At 36.2% G+C, this 20,398-nt stretch overlaps 5 non-coding genes across 5 annotated transcripts; all 5 read left to right on the top strand.

Moving 5' to 3' along the window:
- Positions 1 to 1,032: 1,032 nt before the first annotated feature.
- Positions 1,033 to 1,104, top strand: TRNAR-GCG (transfer RNA arginine (anticodon GCG)). Its single transcript has one exon. It is a non-coding gene; the product is annotated as a tRNA-Arg (tRNA).
- A 436-nt stretch (positions 1,105 to 1,540) lies between these two features.
- Positions 1,541 to 1,612, top strand: TRNAC-GCA (transfer RNA cysteine (anticodon GCA)). The gene has a single exon. It is a non-coding gene; the product is annotated as a tRNA-Cys (tRNA).
- Positions 1,613 to 6,602: 4,990 nt separating this feature from the next.
- Positions 6,603 to 6,674, top strand: TRNAC-GCA (transfer RNA cysteine (anticodon GCA)). Its single transcript has one exon. It is a non-coding gene; the product is annotated as a tRNA-Cys (tRNA).
- Positions 6,675 to 17,909: 11,235 nt separating this feature from the next.
- TRNAY-GUA (transfer RNA tyrosine (anticodon GUA)) lies at positions 17,910 to 17,981 on the top strand. The gene has a single exon. It is a non-coding gene; the product is annotated as a tRNA-Tyr (tRNA).
- Positions 17,982 to 19,427: 1,446 nt separating this feature from the next.
- Positions 19,428 to 19,499, top strand: TRNAC-GCA (transfer RNA cysteine (anticodon GCA)). The gene has a single exon. It is a non-coding gene; the product is annotated as a tRNA-Cys (tRNA).
- Positions 19,500 to 20,398: the final 899 nt, after the last annotated feature.

A 20,398-nucleotide genomic window follows, 5' to 3' on the forward strand; every position in this document is an offset into this window, starting at 1 on the left:
CCTTTTTTGCCCATCATATACCTTTGTTCCAGTTGTTCGTGTCCGTAAAAAAGGGAGCACATCGGATTGTCCACGGTAAGTAGTAGACATCTTATAATGGCTTAGTAACAATGAGTTTGAGTGTGCAATGTAGGCAGACATGCTGCAAATATCTTTGCACTACTGGGACAATACAGAAGTCCAACAGCCACGTTTAGGATGCGACTAAGTTTCCTCAGTGTTTGCTAGTATAATGGCTTAGTAACAATGAGTTTGAGTGTGCAATGCAGGCAGACGTGCTGCAAATATCTTTGCACTAGTGGGTTAATATAGAAGTCCAACAGTCACTTTTAGGGTGCCACTAAGTTCACTCAGTGTTTGCTAGTATAATGGCTTAGTAACAATGAGTTTGAGTGTGCAATGCAGGCAGACGTGCTGCAAATATCTTTGCACTAGTGGGACAATAAAGAAGTCCAATAGCCACGTTTAGGATGCCACTAAGTTCACTCAGTGTTTGACAGTATAATGGCTTAGTAACAATGAGTTGGAGTGTGCAAAGGGCAGGAGGGTACGGTGGCAGGGTTGTTGATCTCTGGATAGAGGAAAGGAAGCCTGCCTTTCTATCCGTCCTAATGGGGAAATGCAGCGAGGAAATCCCTGACCTTATCTACACAGATGCTGTCATGTTGTGTAGCTTTTAAACTCTGTCACCTATGGCTCTGACCTTGCCGGTATGAGCCCTTAAAAGGACTGATGGAAACTTCTATCCCTATTCTGTACAGCGCTGTGTATAGAGCATACACAGCAGTATCGGAGATAGGAGCTGCGCCAGCGGTGTCTGACACCAAGGACGCAGAAGGCAAATAATGCCGTGCTGGAGGAAAATGTCCGTTTTTATAATGCAGGGACATGTGACATGGACATCCTATCACGCATGCCGTTGCTTCTCTGGCTAAAAGTCCACTTAGCTGTGTGTGTGTGTCTGGGATTGGCTGACATGCTGGCCCGCCCCACATCAAAAACAAAAAAAAATATTTCTTTTTTTAATAGGTAGGGGGTATATCTCAGTGGCAGAGCATTTGACTGCGGATCAAGAGGTCCTTGGTTCAAAGCCAAGTGCCCCCTGTAGTATGGTTTTCATAAAAATGTAAAAATTTTCACACCTTTCAATAATATCATTTAGACATCTTATCCATATCAGGCTGAACTTAGCACAAGTTTTATTTAAACGTGACTTATGAAGTAAATTTACTTTCTTTCTATAAAGTTTAAATAAGAAAATTAAGAAATAAAATGGAAAGTTCTTTCCTTTAATTAGTGATTAAAAAAAATTATGTATATCGTTTCACTTAATATAACGGACTCTCTAAAACAAAGAGTCATTCTGTGTAATAAAAATTCTTGAGTATTTTGTGTGCTTTATGCAATCATCAAAGTCTTTTTTTGGAAAGACTAAAGCACATCAGAGTAAAGGAAGTGCACCACAATGTAAAAGTTTCTAAAAATCTTTAAATTTTATGTATCAAAAACAAAAAAACATTATTTCCTTTATTAATATGTAGGGGGTATAGCTCAGTGGCAGAGCATTTGACTGCAGATCAAGAGGTCCTTGGTTCAAATCCGAGTGCTCCCTGTAGTATGGTTTTCATAAAAATGTAATAATTTTTACACCTTTCAATAATATCATTTAGACAGCTTATCCATATCAGGCTGAACTTAGCACAAGTTTTATTTAAACGTGACTTATGAAGTAAATTTGCTTTCTTTCTATAAAGTTTAAATAAGAAAATTAAGGAATAAAATGGAAAATTCTTTTAAATAGTGATTAAAAAAATTATGTAAATCATTTCATTTAATCCATCGGATTCTCTAAAAGAAAGAGTCATTCTGTGTAATAAAAATTCTTGAGTATTTTGTGTGCTTTATGCAATCATCAAAGTCTTTTTTTTGGAAAGACTAAAGCACATCAGAGTAAAGGAAGTGCACCACAATGTAAAAGTTTCTAAAAATCTTCAAAATTTATGTATCAAAAACAAAAAAACATTATTTCTTTTATTAATATGTAGGGGGTATAGCTCAGTGGCAGAGCATTTGACTGCAGATCAAGAGGTCCTCAGCTCAAATCCAAGTGCCCCCTGTAGTATGGTTTTCATAAAAATGTAACCTTTTTCACACCTTACAATAATATCATTTAGACAGCTTATCCATAATAGGTTGAACTTAGAACAAGTTTTATTTAAACGTGACTTATGAAGTAAATTTGCTTTCTTTCAATAAAATTTGAATAAGAAAATTAAGGAATAAAATGGAAAATTCTTTCTTTTAAATGGTGATTAAAAAAAATATGTAAATCGTTTTATTTAATACATCGGACTCTCTAAAACAAAGAGTCATTCTGTGTAATAAAAATTCTTGAGTATTTTGTGTGCTTTATGCAATCATCAAATTCTTTTTTTTGTAAAGACTAAAGCACATCAGAGTAAAGGAAGTGCACCACAATGTAAAAGTTTCTAAAAATCTTTAAATTTTATGTATCAAAAACAAAAAAACATTCTTTCTTTTATTAATATGTAGGGGGTATAGCTCAGTGGAGAGCATTTGACTGCAGATGAAGAGGTCCTTGGTTCAAATTTGAGTGCCCCCTGTAGTATTGTTTTCATAAAAATGTAACCTTTTTCACACCTTACAATAATATCATTTAGACAGCTTATCCATATCAGGCTGAACTTAGCACAAGTTTTGTTTAAACGTGACTTATGAAGTAAATTTGCTTTCTTTCTATAAAGTTTAAATAGGAAAATGAAGGAATAAAACGGAAAATTCTTTCTTTTAAATAGTGATTAAAAAAATTATGTAAATCGTTTCATTTAATACATCGGACTCTCTAAAGCAAAGAGTCATTCTGTGTAATAAAAATTCTTGAGTATTTTGTGTGCTTTATGCAATCATCAAAGTCTTTTTTGGAAAGACTAACGCACATCAGAGTAAAGGAAGTGCACCACAATGTAAAAGTTTCTAAAAATCTTTAAATTTTATGTATCAAAAACAAAAAAACATTCTTTCTTTTAGTAATATGTAGGGGGTATAGCTCAGTGGAGAGCATTTGACTGCAGATGAAGAGGTCCTTGGTTCAAATCCGAGTGCCCCCTGTAGTATGGTTTTCATAAAAATGTAACAATTTTCAAACCTTTCAATAATATCATTTAGACAGCTTATCCATATCAGGCTGAACTTAGCACAAGTTTTATTTAAACGTTACTTATGAAGTAAATTTGCTTTCTTTCTATAAAGTTTAAATAAGAAAATTAAGGAATAAAATGGAAAATTCTTTCTTTTAAATAGTGATTACAAAAATTATGTAAATCGTTTCATTTAATACATCGGACTCTCTAAAACAAAGAGTCATTCTGTGTAATAAAAATTCTTGAGTATTTTGTGTGCTTTATGCAATCATCAAAGTCTTTTTTGGAAAGACTAACGCACATCAGAGTAAAGGAAGTGCACCACAATGTAAAAGTTTCTAAAAATCTTTAAATTTTATGTATCAAAAACAAAAAAACATTCTTTCTTTTAGTAATATGTAGGGGGTATAGCTTGGTGGAGAGCATTTGACTGCAGATGAAGAGGTCCTTGGTTCAAATCCGAGTGCCCCCTGTAGTATGGTTTTCATAAAAATGTAACAATTTTCAAACCTTTCAATAATATCATTTAGACAGCTTATCCATATCAGGCTGAACTTAGCACACGTTTTATTTAAACGTTACTTATGAAGTAAATTTGCTTTCTTTCTATAAAGTTTAAATAAGAAAATTAAGGAATAAAATGGAAAATTCTTTCTTTTAAATAGTGATTAAAAAAATTATGTAAATCGTTTCATTTAATACATCGGACTCTCTAAAACAAAGAGTCATTCTGTGTAATAAAAATTCTTGAGTATTTTGTGTGCTTTATGCAATCATCAAAGTCTTTTTTTTGGAAAGACTAAAGCACATCAGAGTAAAGGAAGTGCACCACAATGTAAAAGTTTCTAAAAATCTTTAAATTTTATGTATCAAAAACAAAAAAACATTCTTTCTTTTATTAATATGTAGGGGGTATAGCTCAGTGGAGAGCATTTGACTGCAGATGAGGAGGTCCTTGGTTCAAATCCGAGTGCCCCCTGTAGTATGGTTTTCATAAAAATGTAACAATTTTCAAACCTTTCAATAATATCATTTAGACAGCTTATCCATATCAGGCTGAACTTAGCACAAGTTTTATTTAAACGTGACTTATGAAGTAAATTTGTTTTCTTTCTATAAAGTTTAAATAAGAAAATTAAGGAATAAAATGGAAAATTCTTTCTTTTAAATAGTGATTAAAAAAATTATGTAAATCGTTTCATTTAATACATTGGACTCTCTAAAACAAAGAGTCATTCTGTGTAATAAAAATTCTTGAGTATTTTGTGTGCTTTATGCAATCATCAAAGTCTTTTTTTTGGAAAGACTAAAGCACATCAGAGTAAAGGAAGTGCACCACAATGTAAAAGTTTCTTAAAATCTTTAAATTTTATGTATCAAAAACAAAAAAACATTCTTTCTTTTATTAATATGTAGGGGGTATAGCTCAGTGGAGAGCATTTGACTGCAGATGAGGAGGTCCTTGGTTCAAATCCGAGTGCCCCCTGTAGTATGGTTTTCATAAAAATGTAACAATTTTCAAACCTTTCAATAATATCATTTAGACAGCTTATCCATATCAGGCTGAACTTAGCACAAGTTTTATTTAAACGTGACTTATGAAGTAAATTTGTTTTCTTTCTATAAAGTTTAAATAAGAATATTAAGGAATAAAATGGAAAATTCTTTCTTTTAAATAGTGATTAAAAAAATTATGTAAATCGTTTCATTTAATACATCGGACTCTCTAAAACAAAGAGTCATTCTGTGTAATAAAAATTCTTGAGTATTTTGTGTGCTTTATGCAATCATCAAAGTCTTTTTTGGAAAGACTAACGCACATCAGAGTAAAGGAAGTGCACCACAATGTAAAAGTTTCTAAAAATCTTTAAATTTTATGTATCAAAAACAAAAAAACATTCTTTCTTTTAGTAATATGTAGGGGGTATAGCTCGGTGGAGAGCATTTGACTGCAGATGTAGAGGTCCTTGGTTCAAATCCGAGTGCCCCCTGTAGTATGGTTTTCATAAAAATGTAACAATTTTCAAACCTTTCAATAATATCATTTAGACAGCTTATCCATATCAGGCTGAACTTAGCACAAGTTTTATTTATACGTTACTTATGAAGTAAATTTGCTTTCTTTATATAAAGTTTAAATAAGAAAATTAAGGAATAAAATGGAAAATTCTTTCTTTTAAATAGTGATTAAAAAAATTATGTAAATCGTTTCATTTAATACATCGGACTCTCTAAAACAAAGAGTCATTCTGTGTAATAAAAATTCTTGAGTATTTTGTGTGATTTATGCAATCATCAAAGTCTTTTTTTTGGAAAGACTAAAGCACATCAGAGTAAAGGAAGTGCACCACAATGTAAAAGTTTCTAAAAATCTTTAAATTTTATGTATCAAAAACAAAAAAACATTATTTCTTTTATTAATATGTAGGGGTATAACTCAGTGGCAGAGCGCTTGACTGCAGATCAAGAGGTCCTTGGTTCAAATCCGAGTGCCCCCTGTAGTATGGTTTTCATAAAAATGTAACAATTTTCACACCTTTCAATAATATCATTTAGACAGCTTATCCATATCACGCTGAACTTAGCACAAGTTTTATTTAAACGTGACTTATGAAGTAAATTTGCTTTCTTTCTATAAAGTTTAAATAAGAAAATTAAGGAATAAAATGGAAAATTCTTTCTTTTAAATAGTGATTAAAAAAATTATGTAAATCGTTTCATTTAATACATCGGACTCTCTAAAACAAAGAGTCATTCTGTGTAATAAAAATTCTTGAGTATTTTGTGTGCTTTATGCAATCATCAAAGTCTTTTTTTTGGAAAGACTAAAGCACATCAGAGTAAAGGAAGTGCACCACAATGTAAAAGTTTCTAAAAATCTTTAAATTTTATGTATCAAAAACAAAAAAACATTATTTCTTTTATTAATATGTAGGGGGTATAGCTCAGTGGAGAGCATTTGACTGCAGATGAAGAGGTCCTTGGCTCAAATCTGAGTGCCCCCTGTAGTATGGTTTTCATAAAAATGTAACAATTTTCAAACCTTTCAATAATATAATTTAGACAGCTTATCCATATCAGGCTGAACTTAGCACAAGTTTTGTTTAAACGTGACTTATGAAGTAAATTTGCTTTCTTTCTATAAAGTTTAAATAAGAAAATTAAGGAATAAAATGGAAAATTCTTTCTTTTAAATAGTGATTAAAAAAATTATGTAAATCGTTTCATTTAATACATCGGACTCTCTAAAACAAAGAGTCATTCTGTGTAATAAAAATTCTTGAGTATTTTGTGTGATTTATGCAATCATCAAAGTCTTTTTTTTGGAAAGACTAAAGCACATCAGAGTAAAGGAAGTGCACCACAATGTAAAAGTTTCTAAAAATCTTTAAATTTTATGTATCAAAAACAAAAAAACATTATTTCTTTTATTAATATGTAGGGGGTATAGCTCAGTGGCAGAGCGTTTGACTGCAGATCAAGAGGTCCTTGGTTCAAATCCGAGTGCCCCCTGTAGTATGGTTTTCATAAAAATGTAACAATTTTCACACCTTTCAATAATATCATTTAGACAGCTTATCCATATCACGCTGAACTTAGCACAAGTTTTATTTAAACGTGACTTATGAAGTAAATTTGCTTTCTTTCTATAAAGTTTAAATAAGAAAATTAAGGAATAAAATGGAAAATTCTTTCTTTTAAATAGTGATTAAAAAAATTATGTAAATCGTTTCATTTAATACATCGGACTCTCTAAAACAAAGAGTCATTCTGTGTAATAAAAATTCTTGAGTATTTTGTGTGCTTTATGCAATCATCAAAGTCTTTTTTGGAAAGACTAAAGCACATCAGAGTAAAGGAAGTGCACCACAATGTAAAAGTTTCTAAAAATCTTCAAATTTTATGTATCAAGAACAAAAAAACATTATTTCTTTTATTAATATGTAGGGGTATATCTCAGTGGCAGAGCATTTGACTGCAGATCAAGAGGTCCTTGGCTCAAATCCAAGTGCCCCCTGTAGTATGGTTTTCATAAAAATGTAACAATTTTCACACCTTTCAATAATATCCTTTAGACAGCTTATCCATTTCAGGCTGAACTTAGCACAAGTTTTGTTTAAACGTGACTTATGAAGTAAATTTGCTTTCTTTCTATAAAGTTTAAATAAGAAAATTAAGGAATAAAATGGAAAATTCTTTCTTTTAAATAGTGATTAAAAAAATTATGTAAATCGTTTCATTTAATACATCGGACTCTCTAAAACAAAGAGTCATTCTGTGTAATAAAAATTCTTGAGTATTTTGTGTGATTTATGCAATCATCAAAGTCTTTTTTTTGGAAAGATTAAAGCACATCAGAGTAAAGGAAATGCACCACAATGTAAAAGTTTCTAAAACTCTTTAAATTTTATGTATCAAGAACAAAAAAACATTATTTCTTTTATTAATATGTAGGGGGTATAGCTCAGTGGCAAAGCATTTGCCTGCAGATCAAGAGGTCCTTGGTTCAAATCCGAGTGCCCCCTGTAGTATGGTTTTCATAAAAATGTAACAATTTTCACACCTTTCAATAATATCATTTAGACAGCTTATCCATATCAGGCTGAACTTAGCACAAGTTTTATTTAAACGTGACTTATGAAGTAAATTTGCTTTCTTTCTATAAAGTTTAAATAAGAAAATTAAGGAATAAAATGGAAAATTCTTTCTTTTAAATAGTGATTAAAAAAATAATGTAAATCGTTTCATTTAATACATCGGACTCTCTAAAACAAAGAGTCATTCTGTGTAATAAAAATTCTTGAGTATTTTGTGTGCTTTATGCAATCATCAAAGTCTTTTTTGGAAAGACTAAAGCACATCAGAGTAAAGGAAGTGCACCACAATGTAAAAGTTTCTAAAAATCTTCAAATTTTATGTATCAAAAACAAAAAAACATTATTTCTTTTATTAATATGTAGGGGGTATAGCTCAGTGGCAGAGCATTTGACTGCAGATCAAGAGGTCCTTGGCTCAAATTCAAGTGCCACCTGTAGTATGGTTTTCATAAAAATGTAACCTTTTTCACACCTTTCAATAATATCATTTAGACAGCTTATCCATATCAGGCTGAACTTAGCACAAGTTTTGTTTAAACGTGACTTATGAAGTAAATTTGCTTTCTTTCTATAAAGTTTAAAAAGGAAAATTAATTAATAAAATGGAAAATTCTTTCTTTTAAATAGTGATTAAAAAAATTATGTAAATCGTTTCATTTAATACATCGGACTCTCTAAAACAAAGAGTCATTCTGTGTATTAAAAATTCTTGAATATTTTGTGTGATTTATGCAATCATCAAAGTTTTTTTTTTGGAAAGACTAAAGCACATCAGAGTAAAGGAAGTGCACCACAATGTAAAAGTTTCTAAAAATCTTTAAATTTTATGTATCAAAAACAAAATAACATTATTTCTTTTATTAACATATAGGGGGTAGTGATGAGCGAGCATGCTTGTAACTACTCGGTACTCGCACGAGTATCACTGTACTCGGGCTGCTCGGCGGGGACCGAGTAATCTCGCGATACTCGTGCTGTACTCGTGGTCTTCATACCCTGCATGTTGGCGCTCTTTTGAGAGCCAGCCCTCATGCAGGGATTGGCTGGCAGACCACTGCAATGCCACAGCCCTGTTAGTTGTGGAATTGCAGTGATTGGCCGGCCTGCACAGCGGGACCGAGCCTTTATACCGGCCGGCACACTGTGCTCTGCTCACAGCTATCCAGACAGTGAGTGCAGGGAGAGTGTCGCTGATTCAGGGAAAGCTTTGCGGCCCTTTATAGCTTTTTCAGTTGCAGGGCTGCAAACAATGTGACCAAAAGTCCTTCTCAGGACTATTCTAGTTGTATACAGGCAGGCAGGGTATAGCCAGGTCGGAGTACAGTAGCAGAGTCCTTCTCAGGACTATTGTTGCTATATACAGGCAGGGTATAGCCAGGTCTGAATACAGGCTAGTGACCAGAAGAGTCCTTGTCAGGACTATTGTACCAGTATACAGGCAGGCAGGCAGGCAGGCAGGGTATATATAGCCATTCCTAGTGGTGACCGTATACCAGCCTTCATCATATCTGGGGCTGGTGTACACAGTCTAAAACAGTCCAGATAGTGTCTGACTTGTCTGTAATTGTCGCTCCCCAAAAAAACCTGTTAGGTTCTTAGTGCGTCCGTGCTTGGTTTTTAAAACCGCACGTGTGTGCCTGTCAGCGGCAGCGTACAGGTGCACTTGTGTGTAATTTCCACAAACTTTGATATAACGCACAAGTAGTGAATACACGTCAGCACAGCATTGCAAAATGCGCAAGGGCATTGGCAAGGAACAAGGAAGTGGACGTGATGGTGGTGCAGGCAGAGGCCGAGGTCGTGGGCAAGCTCTAATTTCGCCACAACAAAGGGCCACATCTAGTCGCTCGCACGTCCTGTCCCAAATTCTTGGGGACCGCAGCAGTACACCGCTCTTGAACCAAGACCAGTGTCAACAGGTTGTTAGTTGGATAGCAGATAATGCTTCCAGTCAGATTGGCACCACCACAAACACTCTGTCTTACACACGGCCAAGTGTCAGTAGCCGTGATACTGCACCGCACATTTCTGAACCTGATCCTCCTTCCTACCACCAGGCTGAGTACACGTCCTCCTCGGACATTAATGATCCCACACTTGGACACTCGGAAGAGCTGTTCACGTTTCCATTCACACATTCTGGCCTCTCGCCAGCTCATATTGAAGTGGGTCATGAGGAGATCGTCTGTACAGATGGCCAAATATTTGAGCAGCCACGTTCTCACGAAGTTGGCAACGTGTCTCAACAAGTGGTGGACGATGATGAGACACAATTGTCAGGAAGTCAGGAGGAGGAGCAGGGTGCGGAAGAGGAAGACGACGTGGTGGATGATCCAGTAACTGACCCAACCTGGCAGGAGGATATGCAGAGCGAGGACAGCAGTGCACAGGGGGGGGAGGCGTAGCATCACAACAGGCAGTAAGAAGCAGGGTGGTGGCCCCAGGCAGAAGTCAGGCAACCGTTCCCCGGAACAACACGACGACACAAGGTGCCTGTACAAATGTTAGGTCTTCCCGAGTCTGGCAGTTTTTTAAGTTGGCTCCAGATGATTCTAAAAAGGCCATTTGCAACACCTGCCGTGCCAGCATCAGCAGGGGTACCAAAACTAGCAGCCTGACCACCACCAGCAAGATCAGGCACATGTCAGCCAAGCACCCGACTTTGTGGGAAGTACAACAGAGTCGAGGAGCAGTGCTTGCTGATGTCACTGCTACGTCTTCGCTGGTTGTGCATGCGAGCCAATCCCCTGTCCATGCTGCCTGCGAACAAGCCTCCTCCACTCCTGCACCTGCAGTTGCCTACGCAGAAAGAACACCATCATCAAGCACGTCCTTGTCCCAGCGCAGCGTTCAGTTATCCATTCAGCAAACCTTTGAACGCAGGCGCAAATACACTGCCAACACCCCACATGCCACAGTTCTAAATGCTAACATTTCGCGACTGCTTGCGCTGGAAATGTTGCCTTTTAGGCTGGTGGAGACAGAAGCATTCCGCGACCTGATGGCGGCAGCTGTCCCACGTTACTCGGTCCCCAGCCGCCACTATTTCTCCCGGTGTGCCGTCCCCGCGTTGCATAACCACGTGTCACAAAACATCACACGTGCCCTGAACAACGCTGTTTCACCCAAGGTCCACCTAACCACAGACACGTGGACAAGTGCTTGTGGGCAAGGCCGCTACATCTCGTTGACGGCACACTGGGTTAATATTGTGGAAGCTGGGACCCAGTCTGAGCGAGGGACGGAACACGTCCTTCCCACACCAAGGTTTGCAGGCCCTACCTCAGTCAGTGTTTCACCCACACTCTACAGCTCCGGAATGTCATGCTCTTCAGCCTCCTCCTCCTCCTGCGCATCCTCATCCACTGTACCCTCCACACCAGTCCCAAGCTGGAAGCACTGCAGCACTGCCTCGGCGAAGCGGCAACAGGCTGTGCTGAAGCTAATCTGCATAGGTGACAAACCCCACAATGCAGAAGAGCTGTGGACAGCTCTGAAACAGCAGGCAGATCACTGGCTCACACCTCTGAACCTAAAGCCAGGAAAGGTCGTGTGTGACAATGGCCGGAACCTGGGGGCGGCTTTGAGGCGAGGCCAGCTGACACATGTTCCATGCGTGGCCCATGTGCTCAACCTCGTGGTTCAGCGGTTTCTAAAGTCATACCCAGAGCTGTCTGATCTGCTGGTAAAAGTTCGCCGCCTGTCTGCACATTTTCGAAAGTCACCTACTGCTTCAGCCGGCCTTGCCGGCTTTCAGCGCAGTTTGCATCTTCCGGCTCACAGACTGGTGTGTGATGTCCCCACGCGTTGGAATTCAACTCTGCACATGTTGGTCAGGATATGTGAGCAGAAGAGGGCAGTTGTTGAGTACCTGCGTCACCTAAGCCGTCGGGAAATGGTTCAAATTCCACACATAACACCTGAGGAGTGGAGATGGATGTCAGACCTATGTACCATCCTCCAAAACTTTGAGGACTCCACCAAGATGGTGAGTGGTGATGACGCCATTATTAGCGTCACCATACCGCTACTCTGCCTTCTAAAACGGTCTCTGCTGAAAAGCAAACATGATGCATTGCAGGCGGAGCGCGATGAGTTGCAGCAAGAAACAGTAGTGGGTGTGGGTGATAACACACAGCCCAGCCTCGTCTCATCACAACGTGCAGTGGAGGACTATGACGAGGAGGAGGATGAAGACATGGAGCAACTCTCCGGCCAAATTGAGGATATGACATGCACACCAGTCATATCCTCGGTTCAGCGTGGCTGGCCAGAGGACAGGGTAGATGAGGAGGAGGAGGAGGAGGAGGAGGACAGCATGTTCAGTCATCTTGTTGGTCAGGCTACTGAAGTCCTGGCTGTTAAGAGTCTGGCGCACATGGCTGACTTTATGGTAAGCTGCCTGTCTTGTGACCCTCGCGTTAAGAACATCTTGGCCGACAATCATTACTGGTTGGTAACACTGTTAGACCCACGCTACAAGGAGAACTTTTTGTCTCTTATTCCCGTGGAGGAGAGGTCAACCAAAATGCAGCAGTTCCGGAAGGCCATAGTCACGGAAGTAGGCAAAGCATTCCCCTCACAAAACGCTAGCGGCATAGGTCAGGAATCAGTGGACAACCGAGGCGTACAGCCGAGAGAGGCACAAGTCCAATCCGCCAGAGGTAGGGGAACAGTCTTTAAGATGTGGGACAGTTTTCTCAGCCCCTCACGTACCACAGCCCCTGAGGTGCGGGGTAGTGCCACAAGAAATCCTAAGTTTGCCCAGATGCTGAAGGAGTACCTTGCAGATCGAACAACTGTACTCCAACATTCCTCTGTGCCTTACAATTATTGGGTATCCAAGCTGGACACGTGGCATGAATTGGCTCTCTACGCCTTGGAAGTCCTGGCCTGCCCTGCCGCTAGCGTTTTGTCAGAGCGTGTTTTTAGTGCCGCAGGTGGAATCATTACAGATAAACGCACCCGCCTGTCAACTGAAAATGCTGACAGGCTGACTCTGATCAAGATGAACAAGGGTTGGATTGGGCCAGACTTCACCACACCACCAGCAAATGAGAGCGGAATTTAAAGTTTGCCATGTACCTCCACTCACCCATGGGTACACACTTCTGGACTTTGGATAATCGCTGGACTGCTCCTCCTTCTCCTCATGCGCCACCATGATGACCGTTACAAATTGCAATACTTAGGCCTTTGTTTCAGGTATACCCCCAGTGGTAAATTTTTTCGCCCATTCTTTGCAGAATGGACATTACAATGACAGGAGACCCGCTCCTTTGCAATGGGAACAATGTTTTGAGGCCCTCATGCACGTCTCTACCCAGGGACAACGTGGAGCCTCCCAATTTTTGGCTGCCCTGCCTAAGGGCTATACTATAATACACCCACTTCCTGACAATGGACACTTAATGTTTTGAGGCCCTCATGCACGTCTCTACCCAGGGACAACGTGGAGCCTCCCAATTTTTGGCTGCCCTGCCTAAGGGCTATACTATAATACACCCACTTCCTGACAATGGACACTTAATGTTTTGAGGCCCTCATGCACGTCTCTACCCAGGGACAACGTGGAGCCTCCCAATTTTTGGCTGCCCTGCCTAAGGGCTATACTATAATACACCCACTTCCTGACAATGGACACTTAATGTTTTGAGGCCCTCATGCACGTCTCTACCCAGGGACAACGTGGAGCCTCCCAATTTTTGGCTGCCCTGCCTAAGGGCTATACTATAATACACCCACTTCCTGACAATGGACACTTAATGTTTTGAGGCCCTCATGCACGTCTCTACCCAGGGACAACGTGGAGCCTCCCAATTTTTGGCTGCCCTGCCTAAGGGCTATACTATAATACACCCACTTCCTGACAATGGACACTTAATGTTTTGAGGCCCTCATGCACGTCTCTACCCAGGGACAACGTGGAGCCTCCCAATTTTTGGCTGCCCTGCCTAAGGGCTATACTATAATACACCCACTTCCTGACAATGGGCACTTCAGGTTTACAGGCCCTCATGCACGTCTCTATGCAGGGGCATTGGTGAACCTCACAATTTTGGACTGCCCTGGCAAAGGAAAATACTACAAAGACTCACTTCCTCAAAATGGGCACATTAGACTCAAGAGGCCTTCATGTACGTCTCTTCTCAGGGACATCGGAGTGCCACACAATGTTTTCACGTAAAATCTTTCATGTATTAATCTCAAAAAGTAACATACACCAGCTCTATCTCACTCTTGGGTATGTGCCCTTAACATTTCTGCCATGAAAAATCATTTTGGGGTCATTTTGGAAGGTTTACTGGTGAGTCCGTAAAAATGGCGTGAAACGCGGACAAAATTGTTCACAGCTGTGACTTTTGAGTGATAAATGCTTCAAGGGGTCTTCCCCATGCTGTTGCCATGTCATTTGAGCACTCTTCTGAGACTTATGTGACATTTTTAGGGTTTCTCCATGCTGCCGGGGGGTCATTTCACAAAAATACTCGGGTCTCCCATAGGATAACATTGGGCTCGTTGCTCGGCCCGAGTACACGAGTATCTTGGGATGCTCGGCCCGAGCTTCGAGCACCCGAGCTTTTTAGTACTCGCTCATCACTAATAGGGGGTATAGCTCCGTGTCAGAGCATTTGACTGCAGATCAAGAGGTCCTTGGTTTAAATCCGAGTGCCCCCTGTAGTATGGTTTTCATAAAAATGTAACAATTTTCACACATTTCAATAATATCATTTAGACAGCTTATCCATATCAGGCTGAACTTAGCACAAGTTTTATTTAAACGTGACTTATGAAGTAAATTTGCTTTCTTTCTATAAAGTTTAAATAAGAAAATTAAGGAATAAAATGGAAAATTCTTTCTTTTAAATAGTGATTAAAAAAATTATGTAAATCGTTTCATTTAATACATCGGACTCTCTAAAACAAAGAGTCATTCTGTGCAATAAAAATTCTTGAGTATTTTGTGTGCTTTATGCAATCATCAAAGTCTTTTTTGGAAAGACTAAAGCACATCAGAGTAAAGGAAGTGCACCACAATGTAAAAGTTTCTAAAAATCTTCAAATTTTATGTATCAAAAACAAAAAAACATTATTTCTTTTATTAATATGTAGGGGTATAGCTCAGTGGCAGAGCATTTGACTGCAGATCACGAGGTCCTTGGCTCAAATCCAAGTGCCCCCTGTAGTATGGTTTTCATAAAAATGTAACAATTTTCACACCTTTCAATAATATCATTTAGACAGCTTATCCATATCAGGCTGAACTTAGCAAAAGTTTTATTTAAACGTGACTTATAAAGTAAATTTGCTTTCTTTTTATAAAGTTTAAATAAGAAAATTAAGGAATAAAATGGAAAATTCTTTCTTTTAAATAGTGATTAAAAAAATTATGTAAATCGTTTCATTTAATACATCAGACTCTCTAAAACAAAGAGTCATTCTGTGTAATAAAAATTCTTGAGTATTTTGTGTGCTTTATGCAATCATCAAAGTCTTTCTTGGAAAGACTAAAGCACATCAGAGTAAAGGAAGTGCACCACAATGTAAAAGTTTCTAAAAATCTTCAAATTTTATGTATCAAAAACAAAAAAACATTATTTCTTTTATTAATATGTAGGGGGTATAGCTCAGTGGCAGAGCATTTGACTGCAGATCAAGAGGTCCTTGGCTCAAATTCAAGTACCCCCTGTGGTATGGTTTTCATAAAAATGTAACCTTTTTCACACCTTTCAATAATATCATTTAGACAGCTTATCCATATCAGGCTGAACTTAGCACAAGTTTTGTTTAAACATGACTTATGAAGTAAATTTGCTTTCTTTCTATAAAGTTTAAATAAGAAAATTAAGGAATAAAATGGAAAATTCTTTCTTTTAAATAGTGATTAAAAAAATTATGTAAATCGTTTCATTTAATACATCGGACTCTCTAAAACAAAGAGTCATTCTGTGTAATAAAAATTCTTGAATATTTTGTGTGATTTATGCAATCATCAAAGTCTTTTTTGGAAAGACTAAAGCACATCAGAGTAAAGGAAGTGCACCGCAATGTAAAAGTTTCTAAAAATCTTCAAATTTTATGTATCAAAAACAAAAAAACATTATTTCTTTTATTAATATGTAGGGGGTATAGCTCAGTGGCAGAGCATTTGACTGTAGATCAAGAGGTCCTTGGCTCAAATCCAAGTGCCGTCTGTAGCATGGTTTTCATAAAAATGTAACCTTTTTCACACCTTTCAATAATATCATTTAGACAGCTTATCCATATCAGGCTGAACTTAGCACAAGTTTTGTTTAAACGTGACTTATGAAGTACATTTGCTTTCTTTCTATAAAGTTTAAATAAGAAAATTAAGGAATAAAATGGAAAATTCTTTCTTTTAAATAGTGATTAAAAAAATTATGTAAATCGTTTCATTTAATACATCGGACTCTCTAAAACAAAGAGTCATTCTGTGTAATAAAAATTCTTGAGTATTTTGTGTGCTTTATGCAATCATCAAAGTCTTTTTTGGAAAGACTAAAGCACATCAGAGTAAAGGAAGTGCACCACAATGTAAAAGTTTCTAAAAATCTTCAAATTTTATGTACCAAAAACAAAAAAACATTATTTCTTTTGTTACTATGTAGGGGGTATAGCTCAGTGGCGGAGCATTTGACTGCAGATCAAGATGTCCTTGGCTCAAATCCAAGTGCCGCCTGTAGTATGGTTTTCATAAAAATGTAACCTTTTTCACACCTTTCAATATTATCATTTAGACAGCTTATCCATATCAGGCTGAACTTAGCACAAGTTTTGTTTAAACGTGACTTATGAAGTAAATTTGCTTTCTTTCTATAAAGTTTAAATAAGAAAATTAAGGAATAAAATGGAAACTTCTTTCTTTTAAATAGTGATTAAAAAAATTATGTAAATCGTTTTATTTAATACATCGGACTCTCTAAAACAAAGAGTCATTCTGTGTAATAAAAATTCTTGAGTATTTTGTGTGATTTATGCAATCATCAAAGTCTTTTTTTTGGAAAGACTAAAGCACATCAGAGTAAAGGAAATGCACCACAATGTAAAGGTTTCTAAAAATCTTTAAATTTTATGTATCAAAAACAAAAAAACATTATTTCTTTCATTAATATGTAGGGGGTATACCTCAGTGGCAGAGCATTTGACGGTAGATCAAGAGGTCCTTGGTTCAAATCCCAGTGCCCCCTGTAGTATGGTTTTCATAAAAATGTAACAATTTTCACACCTTTCAATAATATCATTTAGACAGCTTATCCATATCAGGCTGAACTTAGCACAAGTTTTATTTAAACGTGACTTATGAAGTAAATTTGCTTTCTTTCTATAAAGTTTAAATAAGAAAATTAAGGAATAAAATGGAAAATTCTTTCTTTTAAATAGTGATTAAAAAAATTATGTAAATCGTTTCATTTAATACATCAGACTCTCTAAAACAAAGAGTCATTCTGTGTAATAAAAATTCTTGAGTATTTTGTGTGCTTTATGCAATCATCAAAGTCTTTTTTGGAAAGAATAAAGCACATCAGAGTAAAGGAAGTGCACCACAATGTAAAAGTTTCTAAAAATCTTCAAATTTTATGTATCAAAAACAAAAAAACATTATTTCTTTTACTAATATGTAGGGGGTATAGCTCAGTGGCAGAGCATTTGACTGCAGATCAAGAGGTCCTTGGCTCAAATCCAGGAGCCACCTGTAGTATGGTTTTCATAAAAATGTAACCTTTTTCACACCTTTCAATAATATCATTTAGACAGCTTATCCATATCAGGCTGAACTTAGCACAAGTTTTGTTTAAACGTGACTTATGAAGTAAATTTGCTTTCTTTCTATAAAGTTTAAATAAGAAAATTAAGGAATAAAATGGCAACTTCTTTCTTTTAAATAGTGATTAAAAAAATTATGTAAATCGTTTCATTTAATACATCGGACTCTCTAAAACAAAGAGTCATTCTGTGTAATAAAAATTCTTGAGTATTTTGTGTGATTTATGCAATCATCAAAGTCTTTTTTTTGGAAAGACTAAAGCACATCAGAGTAAAGGAAATGCACCACAATGTAAAAGTTTCTAAAAATCTTTAAATTTTATGTATCAAAAAAAAAAAAAATTATTTCTTTTATTATTATGTAGGGGGTATAGCTCAGTGGCAGAGCATTTGACTGTAGATCAAGAGGTCCTTGGTTCAAATCCGAGTGCCCCCTGTTGTATGGTTTTCATAAAAATGTAACAATTTTCACACCTTTCAATAATATCATTTAGACAGCTTATCCATATCAGGCTGAACTTAGCACAAGTTTTATTTAAACGTGACTTATGAAGTAAATTTGCTTTCTTTCTATAAAGTTTAAATAAGAAAATAAAGGAATAAAATGGAAATATCTTTCTTTTAAATAGTGATTAAAAAAATTATGTAAATCGTTTCATTTAATACATCAGACTCTCTAAAAAAAAGAGTCATTCTGTGTAAAAAAAATTCTTGAGTATTTTGTGTGCTTTATGCAATCATCAAAGTCTTTTTTGGAAAGACTAAAGCACATCAGAGTAAAGGAAGTGCACCACAATGTAAACGTTTCTAAAAATCTTCAAATTTTATGTATCAAAAACAAAAAAAATTATTTCTTTTGTTAATATGTAGGGGGTATATCTCAGTGGCAGAGCATTTGACTGCAGATCAAGAGGTCCTTGGCTCAAATCCAAGTGCCACCTGTAGTATGGCTTTCATAAAAATGTAACCTTTTTCACACCTTTCAATAATATCATTTAGACAGCTTATCCATATCAGGCTGAACTTAGCACAAGTTTTGTTTAAACGTGACTTATGAAGTAAATTTGCTTTCTTTCTATAAAGTTTAAATAAGAAAATTAAGGAATAAAATGGAAAATTCTTTCTTTTAAATAGTGATTAAAAAAAATTATGTAAATCATTTCATTTAATACATCGGACTCTCTAAAACAAAGAGTCATTCTGTGTAATAAAAATTCTTGAGTATTTTGTGTGCTTTATGCAATCATCAAAGTCTTTCTTGGAAAGACTAAAGCACATGAGAGTAAAGGAAGTGCACCACAATGTAAAAGTTTCTAAAAATCTTCAAATTTTATGTATCAAAAACAAAAAAACATTATTTCTTTTATTAATATGTAGGGGGTATAGCTCAGTGGCAGAGCATTTGACTGCAGATCAAGAGGTCCTTGGCTCTAATCCAAGTGCCCCCTGTAGTATGGTTTTCATAAAAATGTAACCTTTTTCACACCTTTCAATAATATCATTTAGACAGCTTATCCATATCAGGCTGAACTTAGCACAAGTTTTGTTTAAACATGACTTATGAAGTAAATTTGCTTTCTTTCTATAAAGTTTAAATAAGAAAATTAAGGAATAAAATGGAAAGTTCTTTCTTTTAAATAGTGATTAAAAAAATTATGTAAATCGTTTCATTTAATACATCGGACTCTCTAAAACAAAGAGTCATTCTGTGTAATAAAAATTCTTGAGAATTTTGTGTGCTTTATGCAATCATCAAAGTCTTTTTTGGAAAGACTAAAGCACATCAGTGTAAAGGAAGTGCACCACAATGTAAAAGTTTCTAAAAATCTTCAAATTTTATGTATCAAAAACAAAAAAACATTATTTCTTTTATTAATATGTAGGGGGTATAGCTCAGTGGCAGAGCATTTGACTGCAGATCAAGAGGTCCTTGGTTCAAATCCAAGTGCCACCTGTAGTATGGTTTTCATAAAAATGTAACCTTTTTCACACCTTTCAATAATATCATTTAGACAGCTTATACATATCAGGCTGAACTTAGCACAAGTTTTGTTTAAACATGACTTATGAAGTAAATTTGCTTTCTTTCTATAAAGTTTAAATAAGAAAATTAAGGAATAAAATGGAAAATTCTTTCTTTTAAATAGTGATTAAAAAAATTATGTAAATCGTTTCATTTAATACATCGGACTCTCTAAAACAAAGAGTCATTCTGTGTAATAACAATTCTTGAGTATTTTGTGTGCTTTATGCAATCATCAAAGACTTTCTTGGAAAGACTAAAGCACATCAGAGTAAAGGGCGTGCACCACAATGTAAAAGTTTCTAAAAATCTTCAAATTTTATGTATCAAAAACAAAAAAACATTATTTCTTTTATTAATATGTAGGGGGTATAGCTCAGTGGCAGAGCATTTGACTGCAGATCAAGAGGTCCTTGGCTCTAATCCAAGTGCCCCCTGTAGTATGGTTTTCATAAAAATGTAACCTTTTTCACACCTTTCAATAATATCATTTAGACAGCTTATCCATACCAGGCTGAACTTAGCACAAGTTTTGTTTAAACATGACTTATGAAGTAAATTTGCTTTCTTTCTATAAAGTTTAAATAAGAAAATTAAGGAATAAAATGGAAAATTCTTTCTTTTTAATAGTGATTAAAAAAATTATGTAAATCGTTTCATTTAATACATCGGACTCTCTAAAACAAAGAGTCATTCTGTGTAATAAAAATTCTTGAGTATTTTGTGTGATTTATGCAATCATCAAAGTCTTTTTTTTGGAAAGACTAAAGCACATCAGAGTAAAGGAAGTGCACCACAATGAAAAAGTTTTTAAAAATCTTTAAATTTTA

This window comes from Anomaloglossus baeobatrachus, chromosome 1 (genome assembly GCF_048569485.1).
Source record: "Anomaloglossus baeobatrachus isolate aAnoBae1 chromosome 1, aAnoBae1.hap1, whole genome shotgun sequence".
Lineage (NCBI taxonomy): Eukaryota > Metazoa > Chordata > Amphibia > Anura > Aromobatidae > Anomaloglossus > Anomaloglossus baeobatrachus.